This window comes from Pseudopipra pipra, chromosome 7 (assembly GCF_036250125.1).
Source record: "Pseudopipra pipra isolate bDixPip1 chromosome 7, bDixPip1.hap1, whole genome shotgun sequence".
Lineage (NCBI taxonomy): Eukaryota > Metazoa > Chordata > Aves > Passeriformes > Pipridae > Pseudopipra > Pseudopipra pipra.
The window spans coordinates 4,461,788-4,476,807 of NC_087555.1; the positions used below are offsets into that span (position 1 = coordinate 4,461,788).

A 15,020-nucleotide genomic window follows, 5' to 3' on the forward strand; every position below is an offset into this window, starting at 1 on the left:
GGTCTCAGCTACCCCCAGGGTCAGCTGTGAGCTCCGGGGATGTTGCAGCCACTAAAGGGCTTTCCCAGGGTGGGGCTGGTTTTGCTCAGCCCCACTGTAAATCACTCAGCGGGAAGGGGATGGGAAGGGAGGGGATGCTGCTTCCCGATGCACCGGAGCCTGCTGGCATCAAGTTACATTAATGAAATCCCCATTTTAATCCACAGGCCAGTGCAGGCTGGTGCCGGGACTGAAATCCCACCCAGAGAGGCTACCCCTTCCTAGGGATGGGGGCGCTGCCCCTGGCCAGGGGGTCAGGGCCAAGCCATCCATGGCTGGCTGTTCAGGGTGCTGGACCCTGCCAGTGGCAGGGATGTGGGGGATGCAGCAGCCCTTGGGGCAATGGGGCAGCACAATTTCTGAGGCTCGCCAACCAAAAAAATGCATTTCCTCCTGGATTTGATGTGATGCTTGGTCTGTCCCAAGTTTTACCAGTATGGCTAAATATAGGGGCTAATGCACCAAGTGTGCCTTTAATAACTTTGGGACAGTAGCAGCTTAGCAAAATAAACTTTCCCCAGCTGCACCAGTCTGGAAACAATCCCACTCAGCTGCTTCCCATGCTGGCCCCTCTTTCTGGGTCTGCCTCATGATTCTGGGCCGGACTGGGAGAAACTGGGGGAACATGCTGTTCAGGGAATATCTAGTCCTGCCTCCCAGGGCCTGGCAGGGACCACAGTGAGAGTGTAGGGTCAGTGGTTTTGTCCTACACACCTGCCCTGAGCCAGCCTGGAGAGCTGCTCAGCACAGCCAAGGGTCAGGCTGGGAAGCCCTGGCCATCTGGCCCGAGGATGGAGCTGTGCCCGACTGCACTTGCTCCGGAGGAACAAGCCCAAGAGCGAAGGGAGAGCAGAGGAGGAAACGAGAGGAGGTCCCGCTCCATGAACCCGATATTCTCTGCAACCCCATGAATACCTTCACCTCCTCCTCTGCCCTCTCTGGAGACTCCTCCACTGCTTGGACACTGACTCAGTGCAGGTGTAAAACAACCCAGCTGAAGCTCTTGCCGTCCCATAAAATGAAGCTGCAGCGTGGTGGTGGCTGGACGCTTCGCCTGTAAGTCCTTGTGAGATGAAACCCTTTTTTCCCCCTAGATTCATGGAGCACTAAATGCTTGGGCACCACATGCAAGGCAGGGAGGGCCTGGAGCCTTTACCCCATCCCTCCCTCCCTCTCTCCGTCCATCCATCCATCCTTCCATCCATCTCTCCTTTCCTCCCTCCCTACCGTTCCCCCGACCATGTTTACCCAGACCATCTGCGAGGTCATGAACCCACAGTGCTGCTGCAGGCCCACGTGTGAGGGGGGACAGAGGGGTCTGAGGACAGAGCCAGCCATCTGTTCCATGGAATGCCACGTGTGCTCTCTGTTTTTAAAAGGAACAAGGCAAAACAAGCCCTCGTAAGATAACGGCTTGCAAAGTCCTAAGGAGTCAGATCCTTCACTGCTGTGTGTCTGGCTGGGGCTGAAGGTCAGCTCTGCACGGAAAAGGAGAGCTGGGCGTACAAAAAAGGGGACTCTGTTTGCCTTTCCAGTACAGGGTGAGAAGGGAAACAGCGGGAGAGGACTCCAGGCTTTATTTATGTTCATTAAATGCTGAGGAGAAGGAGGGAGAAGAAACCCAGGAGTGGGGTAAGCAGCACTTGGGGACAGGGAGGGGAGACTCAGGTGAATCTCAGGAGGCACCTTGGAGTGGCTGCCTTGAAATCAATGAATTTTGCCAGTTTACACCCTCAGAGGAGGCAAGGGAGATGATGATGATAAGGGCAGGTTTGGGTTGGATATTAGGAGGAAATTCTTCTCTGGGACCGTGGGGAGGCCCTGGCCCAGGTTGCCCAGAGAAGCTGTGGCTACCCTGTCCTGGGAAGTGTTCCAGACCACCTTGGACAGGGCTTGGAGCAACCTGGAATAGTGGAAGGTGTTCCTGCCTATGGCAGGGGGTGGGACTGGATGATCTTTTAAGTCCCTTCCAACCCAAACCATTCTGTGATCCTATGATCTCCTGTTATCTGAGAGACCTTTCTCTGCCTTATAAGATTATTCTCCAAAGAGCAATGCTCAGTGTCAGCCTCAGGTAGTTTCAGAGGAGATGGAGAAATCAGTAACAAGACCTGCCCATGCCTTAAGCCCATGGCAAAAATTATGATGTGTTGGAGAGATGCCTGCACAGGGAGCAGGACTTGTTGGGAGATGGCTGTGCCGTGGTATCAGGCACACTCCATACAGTGCCACTCCTCCACCCAGGAATGGCACAAGGTGTTCATCCCCCCACCCGTCCTCCAGGCTGAAACCTCTGCAGGTGTTAAAGACATCAGCTGGCCACCCTCCTCCTGGTGTTTTTCCATCCACCTGCTCTCAACAGCTTATATTTTTCAAGCTGTAGGATGGGTGTGAAGAGTAACAGGGCATTGCTGAGGCACTCAGAGACCTGAAAACACACCTCTCCGGTGGATCTGGCTCAGGGACTGCACAGCTCTGGAATCTTCCAAGGCACAGGCTTGGAAGGGACAACTCCAATGATGTTCAGTGGGGGAAAATATGCAGCAAGTCCTCCAGGCTTATGTTAGTAGAGCAGCGGAGCAATAGTGATTTCTTCCAAGAAACCACCCTTAAGCCTCCAGCCCAAAAGAAACCACCCTTAAGCCTTCAGTCCAAAATACTTTCTATGCCTGTGTGGCTCAACAGCAGACCAGCGTTCTTTGGGGGAAATGGTTTTCTTCCCAAAGAAACGCAGAGGTTTCCCAGGGGAGGGAGAGGTGTGGGCGACAGCCAGGTTTTGGGGGTGTTTGCTACCAGGCAAACATCCCCTCTGCTTCATTAAGAGTTGGCATGTGGTGAAAGCCAGGTGATGTTCACCTCCTGCTGCGCCCTTTCCCTGCAGGAGAAGGCTCCTTGTGCCAGTGAAGTCCTTCTGGCAACCTGCTGGGGTTATGTCATAGAATCACAGACTGCTTTGTGCTGGGAGGATCCTTAAGCTCATCTCATTTCAACGCCCTGCCATGAGCAGGGACACCTTCCTCTAGACCAGATGGCTCCAAGCCCTGTCCAAGCTGGCCTTGGACACTTCCAGGGATGGGGAAAAGAGCAGAATGCAATGCCAATAATCAATATATATTCCCTGTAAGGGCTTTCAAAAGCTGTCAGTGCTCTCCGGCCCTCTGAGGGCATTCTCCAGCCCTGTGGAGGAAAGCTGGAGCACACACAAGGGTTTTAAAAAGCCAGCTCTAGAAATATGCTTCATCTGGACAAAGAAAACCTTAATTAGGGCCAGCTGGACAAGTTTCTTCTCTGCAAAACTCCTCTTGTGCAAAACAGATCTTTCATCAGAATGGGAGGATTATCAGGAATTTAAGAAATGAGGCGGATGCTGTCATCTAAAATGTGTTCTTGAAAAAAATGCTCCTTTGGGGGCTTTGAAGTGATTCAGTCATTTATTCATTTGACTGTCAATGAAACATTTTTTTACAGAGAACTGCTCTAGGAATGGAGCCTTTCCAGGTGTGGTGGAGTGGTGTATGGATGTTTTGTATGAAAATCAGTTAAAATCTGGAGATAAATTTAACTTGGAGACCTCAGTTGCTGGCACAGCAGTTGATCAGTTCACCCTCGTGCTTTCAACTCAGCAACCTCCAATAACCTAATCAAGATATATTTTAAGTAGATATTGCTGCTTCTATGCAATTTAGCAAATATATTCCTCCTGCTCCTTTGCCTTCCTTTCCACAGACAACGTCTTAACAGCTTGAGTGATGTTGCTGTTAAGATGCACAAGTCATTTTACCAAACAGCAGGATAAAAGTTTGTTCAGGCAGGAATTTCATTAACTTCAGAGTCCTTGCTACACTTAGTGGCGTCAGGCTTGGCGTGTGGGAATAATGGGTTCCAGGGCCTGGAATTTCTATCATTTTCCATGCAGTTTATTTAAAAATCATTGAGTGGATTATAAAAGGCTGCAAAACAATGAATGTACTGTTGTTTCTTAAAATTTGTTGCTGCACCCAGATGTTTGGTGTTTCAGGTTCCCTAGGAGAGCTTTGGGGTGCCACAGAGGGAAATGCATCCTGTAAAACAATTCCTAAATCTTACTTTTCTCCTTAGAGAACAGAAGATGAGTATTTGGGAATGGGATGAAACAGTAGCAAGTTTCTGATGGAGTTGATGGTGTTGGTGAATGTTGGCATCATGTCTTTTTGTCTACCAGGCTCTGTGCAAAGCAGGAGCATCTGGCTTTGCAGGGGGGAAACTGAGGCATGGCGAGGAAACCTGACATTCCACAGTGCCAAACCGACCCAGATGTGGGATCAACCCTTTTTTTCCATCCCAAAGCCAATGTTTCCCATGTGCCTTCCACCACATCCCTCCTGAGGGATGCCCATTACTCAGAGGTACCTGCACCTCTTTGCCCCCAGCTTTGCACACCCTGTGGGGACAAAATGATGAGGACTAGTGGTGTGGAGTCCTTGGCTCTGTGCTTCCCAATGGGCTCCCACCCGTGGAATGTACATTAAAGAGAGACCCATCTAAATCAGATTTGCTTCCAAATCAAATCCAGAAAACGTGTTTATGGGGGGTGATGCACAGGACTTTATAATGGCTGCATTGTTAGAGCCCATGGGCTGGCTCTGCTCCACTCACCAGCCTTTTTAGGGATCCCTGCTCCCTGGTTAGTGTAAATTGGACCAGGGTCCAAAATAAATAGGCTTGTCCTATGGTCTCCAGCAGTTCATGCATGTGGGGAATGCCTCCTACTGTAAATAAATGACTAATAAAAGCACGGTGTTCTTACAGGATAAACAGCTCCGTGACTTAAATTAAATAGTGATGTGAGATATGGAGACATTGGGTGCATCCCCAAATGTCCCCCTAGAGAAGGGCTCCCAGAGGGGACTCTCTAAGCAGTGGGTCTGGTCCTCTCTGCTGTGTCCCCTCACCCCAGCTCTCTGGGAAGGATGGATGTGCTCCTAGGGCAGTTTCAACTTAGTTTTGGGCAGCTTTTGATGAAAAAAATCCCTGGTCAGTGCCAGTAACTGTGAAGGCGAAGGATGTGAGGAGGGAGGAGAGTGGGATGGGGATTCATCGTGGTGGTGGCTTCACTGCCAGCTCCAGACAGTCTTCCTCAGAATTAAGGTGCAATGGGTATGGCAGTGTGAGACTGAACCACAGCAGAGTGGCAAAACAAAGGCTGACACAAAAGAAGCCTTTCCCAGCTGTAGTGACACCCAAAGAAGCTGGGAATCTGGGGATTCAGCAATAATCAATCAAAGAATTAACAATCTTGATGCCGTTTCTGTTACACACTTCCTTTATTTCTGGAGTGTGCATGGCTCTTTTTTTGGAAGATTATTTCAGTACCAATAGCCTGGGGTGTGCCTGCCTGTGCCATGAAATATTTATTCCTATGGAAATATGCTTGATTGCTTTTCCAAGTTGTTTTTCCCCACCTCTTGTTTTATATCCATCTCTCTTCCTTTTCAGACCCACCTTATTCCAGGAATTATGAGAAAAGTGTGGCTAAAGTCTGGAAATGTTTCTTGACTTTGTTTTAAGAAGTACTTCCCCTCCAGAGATGGAGACTCCACCACCTCCCTGGGCAGCCCCTTCCAGTGCTTGACAATCCTTTCCATGAAGAAATTCTTCCTGATGTCCAACCTGAACCTCCCCTGGCACAGCCTGAGGCCGTTTCATCGTGTTCTGTTGCTGGCTGCCTGGGAGAAGAGGCCGACCCTCACCTTGCTGCGATCCTCCATCTCTTCTGGGCCAGGATCCTTGTGTGGGATGCAGGGGTTCTTCACCCCGTGCAGGACAAGAAGTGTCCCTTCCTTGGAGTCCCCAGGGATGTGCACAGAGGGTCCCATGTCCCGACTGCTTCCCCGTTCCCTCGCCTGCATCCCCACACGGCTGGATGGAGAACCCAGCTGCTGGCAGGCCGTGCCGGGGGAACAAAGAGCCCTTTGGGACGGGGACTTTGAGTAATGGAGAGCAAAGCCCAGCAGCTCTTGGCAGGCGTCGGAGCCGTGAAATCCGATTTGCGCCCCTCTGCCGGCAGGCCCCGGGAGGGGACCCCGGCGGGCACGCTGGGGCGGCACGGAAGGACAGGTGGCCGCGGGCTGGGAAGAAGGACCGTAACGAGACGCCGTGGACACAGGATCTTCTTTGTAAGGATGTTACTGAAGTAGAAGAGCGGCTGCGGGAGAGGTCTCAGCACAGCTGCCTGAACTCCTTCACCTCCTGGAGATCAAAGCCCGCCTCCTAATTGGGGCTTTTATTGCACTCCCCCAACCGCTCGCCCAGTGTCCCGGTGGCTTTGGTGGGGAACAGGTGTTCTTTAACACGCGTGCGATTACGGGACATGAGCAGATTTACCAGCGAGCCCCGCAGTGCCTCCTGCTCCCTCAGGAGGGATGCTGAGCCAGGCAGGAGGGTTCTGCAGGAGCATCTCCCTCCCTGGCACAGGAAGCTCACCCCACCTCGCTTGCCGTGGGGCAGCTCAGGGCAGAGATGTGGCCCTAGCCAGCCCCAGCACAAACTGGGAGGCCAAAGGAGGAAGCCCCTGGCCTTACTCCCAGCGTGCATCCCATCCTGTTGATAAGGGCCTCGACTGGAGAGGGGCTCCTACACAGCGATGCTCCATCCCTCAAATGCCCCAGCTGGAGCAGTGATCATTCACTCTATCCCCCAAATGCTCCCTACTGCACTAGGAAAACTCCAGTTCATACTCTCCAACACCCATGTTGGACCAGGGACCTGCCTGCCCCATCCCCCAAATGCCCTGGCTGGACCAGACCTCCACACTATCCCTCAAACATCCCGAGATTCACCTGGGATCCTCCCACTCCATCCCCACCAATATTCCCTGCTGGATGCTTGATCTCCCAAACACCTTACAATGGACCAGGAATCCCCACCCTCTCTGTATCCCCCCAGATTTGGTGGATTTCAAGGATTTTCAAGCAAAAGAGCAGCGTGGTGAGGATGCAGCCAAGAGAAGAGCTGATACATTGCCCAAAACTACCAAAGGTCTTTGCCATAGAGGATTAAAATATGTGGAAAGCAAGAACTGCTGGCCCAGGAGCCAGGGAGGGGACAGAAACTTGGCTGAGGATCCTGGAGAACAAAGCAAAACCAGGAAAATGCACAGACAAGCCTAGAGAGTCATAAAAACAAAGCTTAGGTTAAATACACACTGAGTCTCTTATCCCCTTGGCAGGTTAAGAAAGGGCAGCCTTTGCCTCCAGATCCACTGGCAGAAACCATCACTCCTGCTTACTCCTGGGGAAGACAAGAGGAAGGGCAAAAAAGGTGTTCAGGGTGGACAGAAAGCAGCTCAGAGACCCCCAAATCTCAGCTCAGAAGATTTGCTCTGGAGCAGCAGCAGAAAGACACAGAGTGCCATGGACAAGGACAGGTGGGTGGACAGTCCTCAGCCCCTCATGCCACTCTGGTCACTTCGTGGGCTCCTACACATCCTGCAAACTCCTCAGCCCCCCTGAGTCAGGGATTTTTCCTTTAATTCATAGAATCCCAGAACGGTTTGGGTTGGAAGGGACCTTAAAGCCCATCCAGTGCCACCCCCTGCCATGGGCAGGGACACCTCCCACTAGCCCAGGTTGTTCCAAGCCCTATCCAACCTGGCCTTGGACACTTCCAGAGAAGGGGCAGCCACAGCTTCTCCGGGCAGCCTGTGCCAGTTAATTGCAGCAAAGTGCTGTACTATAAACCTGGATAACTGAGAACTCAGCGGGGAGCTGATGAAACAAGAATGAGGAAAGCAAAAAATGTAATATCCCAAATATCCCAGAGAGCTTCTTGTTTATTGCAGTTTAAACCGACGCCCCTATGAAAATGCAATAGATTAAAAAAACTTGTTTGGGGAACAGGCAATGATCATTTCCCTGTGGCCGCTCGCTGTTTCCTTTCATGGACACAGCTCCTAAAAACCGAGGCGTTTTTCCCCTTTGATGTCATGGAAGGAAATAACGTATTTGGATCCAGCCTTTGCTCAGAGCAGCCCAGACAATATCAATCAGGGCGCTGGGGGGATGGGAAGGATGTAGAGAGGTTCAACCTGACCCTTTAGCACCGTTTTCTTTAACTTGCACATTAAATTAACTGTCCTATTGTTCTATATCGCTCCATTGCATCTTAATTTCCCCATCATGATTCTTTTGTTCCACCACAAAGCTTTTGAAGCAGATAAGAAAGGGAAACCACTTGCAATCATCTTTCCAGAGGGCACCTCCAGATCGCAGACAGCACATGGAAATGACTGGGAAAATAAAGCCCTGTCACGAAATCTCTGCTAATTTTCCTTGGAAATGTGTTGGGATTGCTTTGAAAGCTACTTGTGACTGTCCAGGATGGCAGAACTGGGATCCATTTCCATCTCCATACTAAAATTTATGCAAGGCACAAATGAGTTGCTGAGATTTTCCTGCCATCATCACCAGGAGCTGAATAAAAATCACATTAAATTTAGTTTACACTTCTGCAGCAGCTGGTGGCCACCTCTTAAAGTGCTTTTCAAGCCTTTGGGCCGAAGACAAATCAGGATCCTGTCAAGTCAAGAAGCCTTCCTGTTAATTTAACGTGGTTAGTTTTGCCTGTGGAATAGACTTTCCAACGTGCTCAGCTGTTTTATGAGTCTTGGAGGTGAGGACGTGGTCCAGAATCACAGGGACATGTACCCTAGGGTGTTAAAGGAAGGCAAGAGGAGAGGGATGGAGAGAAGAATATAAAAGAGGAAGCGATACAGCTTTTCTGGCTGTCCCCATGCCAAGGAATGGCTTCCAGAGAGGTGTTCAGCTAAGCACACTGGGAAGCAACCCTTTCTTTGTTGTTCCAAAAACATAATGAAAAGCAAAAAGAAACATAAAAAAAAGCCCGGCTGCCTTGAAATGGAAAGAGTTTCTTGCATGAAAGGGACAGTAGGATGTATGAATGTCCAGTTTCCTTGGATTTTTAGGCAGTTTCCCTTGCAGCTACTGCCCTCTCGAGGAAACCTCTCATCTGTTCCATTTTTACTGGGTTTTTACCCAAAAATGAAATGATTTCCTGGCAGAGAGAAGGAGCAGGGACAAAGGCTGTGGTTCTGCCCAGGCCTAACATGGCGAGCAGTGCCAGGGACTACCAGTGCCACATGGAACCACTGGGAAGGGGGATGGCATGGGGATGTGGGGTTGCAGCCCCAGGCCATCGCACCACAAGATGAATCCTTCCCCAGATGTGTTCCATGGTGGCACTCCAGGGTGCTCTGACCCCAGCCCTGCTGGTGCTGAGGGAAGGTCTCCTACAGGCATCACCACAAGCTGCCGCCTGCTTTGCTCCCCTGCTCACCTCCTGAAAACATGAGATAATTGGGAATGGGAGCAAAGGGTGAGGACGGCGTTCCTCTCAGATGTCTGACCGTCAAAGCGATGCTGGCACAGAGCCGACAGCAACAAGGAGCCGTCGGGATCGATGCGGCCGTGGGGACAGAGCAGGATGCGAGGGGGTTTGCTGGGAAAAGCGAGGCCTGAGCCGGCAGAGTGGCAGTGCTGTTGCCTGGAGCCCTCCTCCAAGATGCTCTCCCTTGGGGACATCCCAAAGCGAACACAAACACCCCTTAGTTTTATTGTTTCCATAGCCAAGACCTCTCCCGGATCGCGGAGACCCTGCGGCAAAGGGCTCGGGATTTACACCGCTCTTCCTTTACGCCGAAGCATCGAGAGGCTGAGCACCCCTATTCCTTCCGTGTTTCAACCCAGAAGTGTGGGGAGCGCCTCTGGACAACCCTGGCACACTTGGAACAGGCTTGCACTGGGCATCCTAACTTTAGAGTCAGGTGGTGCAGCTCTGGAGCACAGCTTGGGGAAACTCTCCACAAGAGGAATAAATGGTTCGGGGAATGGTGTCTGGGGCAGTGCTGGGGATGGGAGGTGGGGAGAAGTGGTGGGGTCAGGCCTTGTGACCTGGGGTGGGGATGTTCGTGGAAAGCAAATTCGTCATATCAGAAAGCAAAGGTTTGCAGAAAATGAGCCTCCTCATTAGGGGTAATTTTACCCTAAAACTGTGAGTTTATATCTGTGGCCCTGGCACTTGTGAAGATCTGGTGACAATCTTGCCATCTTCCATCAATTCCTTTGCCTCAAACCAGGCTGCAAACATGTTCAGTTCTCCTCCAGTCAGAAATATGGCTCATGAGCCTGCTTTTGGGGACAGTTGGGCAGGACTGGGGGTCCCGGTGCTGACCCCAGGTGAGGTGCAGAGGGCTTAGTGCTCAGAATAGCCCCCTGTCTCACTGGGGATGGGAACCGGAGCCACAGAAAGGCCACGGCAGAGGGGTGGTTCCACCTCTTAAGTAGCACCTGTGCTGTTAAATGACATTTGAGCACATTATGGGCTATTTCATAGGATATAGGCAGAGATACAGATGATCTCTTGTATATATATATTGAATCCTATATTGTGTATATATTGAATGCTATATTGTATAGATATTGCAGCTGCGTCAGGGGAGGGTTAGGCTGCATATCAGGGAAAGGTTCTTCCCCCAGAGGGTGAACAGGCTCCCCAGGGCAGTGGGCACAGCACCAAGGGTGCCAGAGCTCAAGGAGCGTTTGAACAACGCTGTCACAGACAGGGTGGGATTGTTGGGGTGTCCTGGGCAGGGCCGGGAATTGGACTGGATGATCCTTGTGGGTCCCTTCCCGTTCAGGATATTCCAGGATTCTGTGGTTATCTCTCTGGCCACACTGTTTGCTCTGCATAACAGGGGATTTTATAGGGAACAAGGATAAAGAACAGCTACCGTAAAACTACTTTTAAGACCCATTATAAACAGGCACGAAGCTGGGACAGCACTTTCTCTCCCTGAAGTACAATCCTGACGTGCGTTATCATGTGCAATACGGGATGGGGGCGTGTATCTCATACAACCCGCGACAGGCGACGTACGCAAACAGCAAACTGGAGAGAATTCTGTTTGTGACACAGGACTTCTGCTTATTTCGCAGAAATAAGGCGGTGTAAAAAGGATTCATCTGCGCGACCCCCACAGGCCGTGGCCGTGGGGCGCGCGCCACGCGTACCCCCTACGGTGCCATGGCCACGCCCTCGCCATGGCCACGCCCCCCGCTTTGGCCACGCCCCGCCCGGGCGCCCCGCGGTCCCCGCGCACTGAGAGCCGGGCGGAAGTCGCTGGGGGCTGGCGACGGAAGTGACGTCGAGCTCGTGCATGCGTGAGGGACGATGGCGGAGGCGGTGGAGAGCGGAGCGAGACTCGCTCGGGAGCGGGAGGTGTGGGGGCCCGGGGCTCCCTCTGCGTGTGTGAGGTGCGCAGGGCTCAATGTTCAGAATCGCCCCCTGGGCTCGCCAGAAAGCCCTCGAGAAACTCGCGAGTTTCACGCAAATTAGTGCATTCCGGTATAATTCTCTTGCCCGAGCAGTGCCCAAGTGCTGCGGGCACTGTCGGGGCTCCAGGCAGCAGCCGGGGCTGCGGAAGTGGCACCACGGGCACGGCACAGGCTCTTCCCGCGTGGCATCCACAGAGATTTATCCTTGGGTAGAGTTCCCAGTGCTTGTCTAAACGTGGAGCTCGCACATCCCGCTGCAGTGAACTGAAGGAAGTGTGAGCTGCGAATTTTGCTCTCTGGGAGCTCTTGCGATCCTGAGTTTAGATCTGGCTGCCTCAGCAAGTGGAGGGAAGCAGGTGATCCTGTATGTGATCCCGGGCACCAGCAGAACTTTGGTGGTGGGCCTGTAGCTGGGCAGTGGAGAATTCCCTCCTGCAATGGAAGGGGTCCCTGGTTCCAGGGGAGCAGCATCCAGCTCCAGCTGCTGTTCCTGTGCTGAGCGTAGGTCCCTCTCGTGTGCCCAGCGTGTTGCTGCAGCCTCCTCGTAGCCCTGAGTTCTGTGGGGAGTGCTGTGGAGCTGGAGGGAATTGTGCTGGAAGCGGGAGCTGCTGCTGCCTCAGGTGATGGCCACCAGGGCCCAGAGGAGGAGGAGAGTGCCTCGTGGGGGTGGGAGAGTTGAGTGTGGCTGCCCCTTCCAGCCGGGAGCTGCGAAGGTGCATTCCCGTCCTTAGGAGGAGCACAGGGTACAGCTGTTCCCGGCCAGCTGTGCCGAGGACAGTGTGGCACTGGCTGTGCTCCCAACACTCCTCGGTAGGGAGGGCTGCTTCTGACTCCCCACATTCCCGTCAGTTGCCTTGCCTTTTGTCCCATTGCCATTCCCAAGCTCAGAGCAGTGGCTGGTGCATGGTTTGGGCAGCCTGAAGCTTTATTGGAAGATACAACTGCATTGATATAAAAAAAGTTGCCCAGACCTATGATGGGATGTGGAAAAAACTTCCATCGGTTGTCTTGGAGTGTTCAGTTTTCGTAATACTTGGCTTCCTGCTGTGTTCTGTATCCTACTGCTCTTGAAATGTGTAACAAAATGACTTGTGTTTGGTTTTAGGCCCCTGGAGGGACTGCAGCAGCCTTTGTTTATGGCCAGTTTCTGGCTTTGTACCTGCTGCACAACGACATGTGAGTGGCTTCTCTCCACCTGTGCTCTCAGACCCGGGTTTGTCACCAGCAGCTCGAGCTGCAGCCGCCAGACTGTGAGGAGTTGGTTTTGTGAGTAACAAAATGCCAGTGGGCACTGCTGTGTTTGAAAGGAGGGAGTGATATTCATGGGATTAAGGCTCTTTCAACCCTCCATCTGAACAAACATTCTCCTTTGTGTGCTCCTCCCCCCTCCCCCCTTGGAACTGTCGGGAAATTTAGGAATAAAGTTCCTTATATAGTGAAGTTGGCTGCTTTTGGGCAGTGTCAGACATTTCGGTGTTTTGATTTGTAGCTGTTCAAGGCTGCATTTGTTTTGAGTAGGGTTACAGGCTGCTCCTTGTGTCTCAGTTCCAGCAGGCTAACTCTGGACTGTCTGTGTTAAAAATGAGGGATGCTGTTGGCTTGAAGGAGGTGAACCTGCAGGAAGCAGAAATCCCCTGAGTTCTATCTCCTGTGGGATTGCCACGTCCCTGTGTGAACTCGAGTCACTGCTCTTGGGGTTTGAGTGAGAAGCTGCTGATTATTTATTCAGGCCAAATGAATGTCACTGCCACGTCTGAGTACCAAGCCCCAAAGGAAGCACTGGTGTGGGGAATTCCAAGATTTGACTGTTTTCCTGGATTGTAGGTGTATATTCTTCCAGGGCAAATTCCCTGAAGGCTGATACTGAATATTTAATGCAAATAACCTTGGTTCAGATGAATTTGAAGTTTTGTAACTGTGGATATTTAGAATTGTGCTTTAATGAAAAGCGGTGAGACTTTTTCACTATTTTACACTTTACACCTTGGAACTTGTAATAGTTTCAGTTTGGCTTCTGTGCTCTAAAGGTCAATAACTAAATGTTATCGAGCTGTTTGCTCTGTTACCTCAGTGCCCTTGTCTGCTGGAGAGTGAAACAAGGATTGAACCCGACACCAGCATTTTGTCAATGATAGGCAGCCATCCTTTAATGACAGTAATGGGGTGCACTGGGGATAAATCCGTCCATAATAAGTGCTCCAGCAGTATTACAAACACAAAACCCTTCTGTGTTCTAAAGTCATGACACTTTCTTGTTAAATCCTGCCTAGTTCATGCCCACACTGTACAAGTCTGCTGTAATTATTTCACAGTCTTTGCTGCCATCCAGCGTCCTTTTGTGACAATTGCAGTCTCTAAAACTGAGTTTTAGTCCATAAATGGGTTTTAGTCCATATGGGTTTTAGTCCATAAATGAATCCTTTCTTGTGCTGTAGTCTTTTGCTTTGCAGCCTTGAATGCTGATTGGTTGCTTGTCAGTTTGAAGGTATTTTCTATCTGTTCGCAAAATTTATGTTCCTTTCCCACTCCCCTTCCTTTAAAAGTTATAAAATTCTCAGCAAGTTGAGCAATGTGTGTTGTTTGCCACATACATAACTTTAGCATAAAAAAAATCTACCTTAATTCTTTATTAACTATTTCTATTTAAGTGTTAGTAGAAAAATTATAAAAACCTTACTCATACTGTACATGATTTAACAAGTCTTGAAACTGGTTCTTCTTTGTTCTTGGATGGCTAATTTCTGTTTAATTTCTCCTTTTAAGCAATACAAAAACATACATCCTTTCCATCTGCAAACTGTGTGTCTTATCTTAAAGGTTATAGGATTCTCAGGCAGGTTTCTCAAGCAAGCAAAAGTATTAACAACGTTATTCTCAGGCAAGTTTTTTTCAGACAAGCAAAAATTTTAGAGCATCAATCCCAGGCAGGGCTCTCAGGTAAACCAAGCAAAACTATTTAACAGTACTAACAACTTCTTCAAGAGTAGCTTTGCTTTTGCACTGCAGTGTAAAATATTCCTGCCTAGAAGGACTGTTTCAGAGCACTGAGACTGTTCAGGACAGATGTGAACACAGCTTTTGGTGTCTCCTTGCAGCAAGCATTTGGTGACTGACAAGTATTTTGAACTTCATTTTTTTTAGGAATAACACGCGATATCTCTGGGAAAGAATCGCTCCTGCCATCAGATCTGTAAGTGCTGGATTTACAGCTGTGACCACTGCAGAGAAGACATTCTTCTGGCTGAACATTTGGGAGGGTTTTTGGTCACAACAGGCAAATGCTGAACGTGGTGCAGTTTGGTCAGTGGGACAGACTTGGAAGCACTCAGAGGTCCAAAGTGACCTTGTGTGGGCAGCAGGGAATTGCCTGAAATGATTCCTGTGTGTGCTCAAACACTAATTATGAGAAATGAGAACTGTTGCCAAATTTGTGTAGGTTTTCCTGAAAGGATTTTAGGTATCGGGTGTAAATAAAAACCTCATGACAAAACCTTGTAATAACAAACTAAGTTGTTTGTAGTAGGGTTGTGTCTGTGATTGTATATTCTACATACTGGAATTTCATAAACCACATGGTTTGTTCCGTAACAGCAAAACAGACCATTAGTTACCCAGTTTTGTCAGACTTCTGAGCAGTAATTTAGGGAACTA

The 15,020-nt window shown here is 50.3% G+C and overlaps 1 protein-coding gene and 1 long non-coding RNA gene across 2 annotated transcripts in view; both read left to right on the plus strand.

Moving 5' to 3' along the window:
• The window catches only part of ACKR3 (atypical chemokine receptor 3), a 132,271-nt gene extending 123,939 nt beyond the window's left edge, over positions 1 to 8,332 (plus strand). The window contains exon 14 of the mRNA XM_064660302.1: positions 5,515 to 8,332. The gene's annotated coding sequence lies outside the window, so the exon portion shown is untranslated. The remainder of the gene's footprint in view (positions 1 to 5,514) is intronic.
• A 2,850-nt stretch (positions 8,333 to 11,182) lies between these two features.
• LOC135416937 (uncharacterized) lies at positions 11,183 to 14,870 on the plus strand. The gene is made up of 3 exons (XR_010431818.1): positions 11,183 to 11,313; positions 12,475 to 12,635; positions 14,511 to 14,870. It is a non-coding gene; the product is annotated as an uncharacterized LOC135416937 (long non-coding RNA).
• The last annotated feature ends 150 nt before the right edge of the window (positions 14,871 to 15,020 follow it).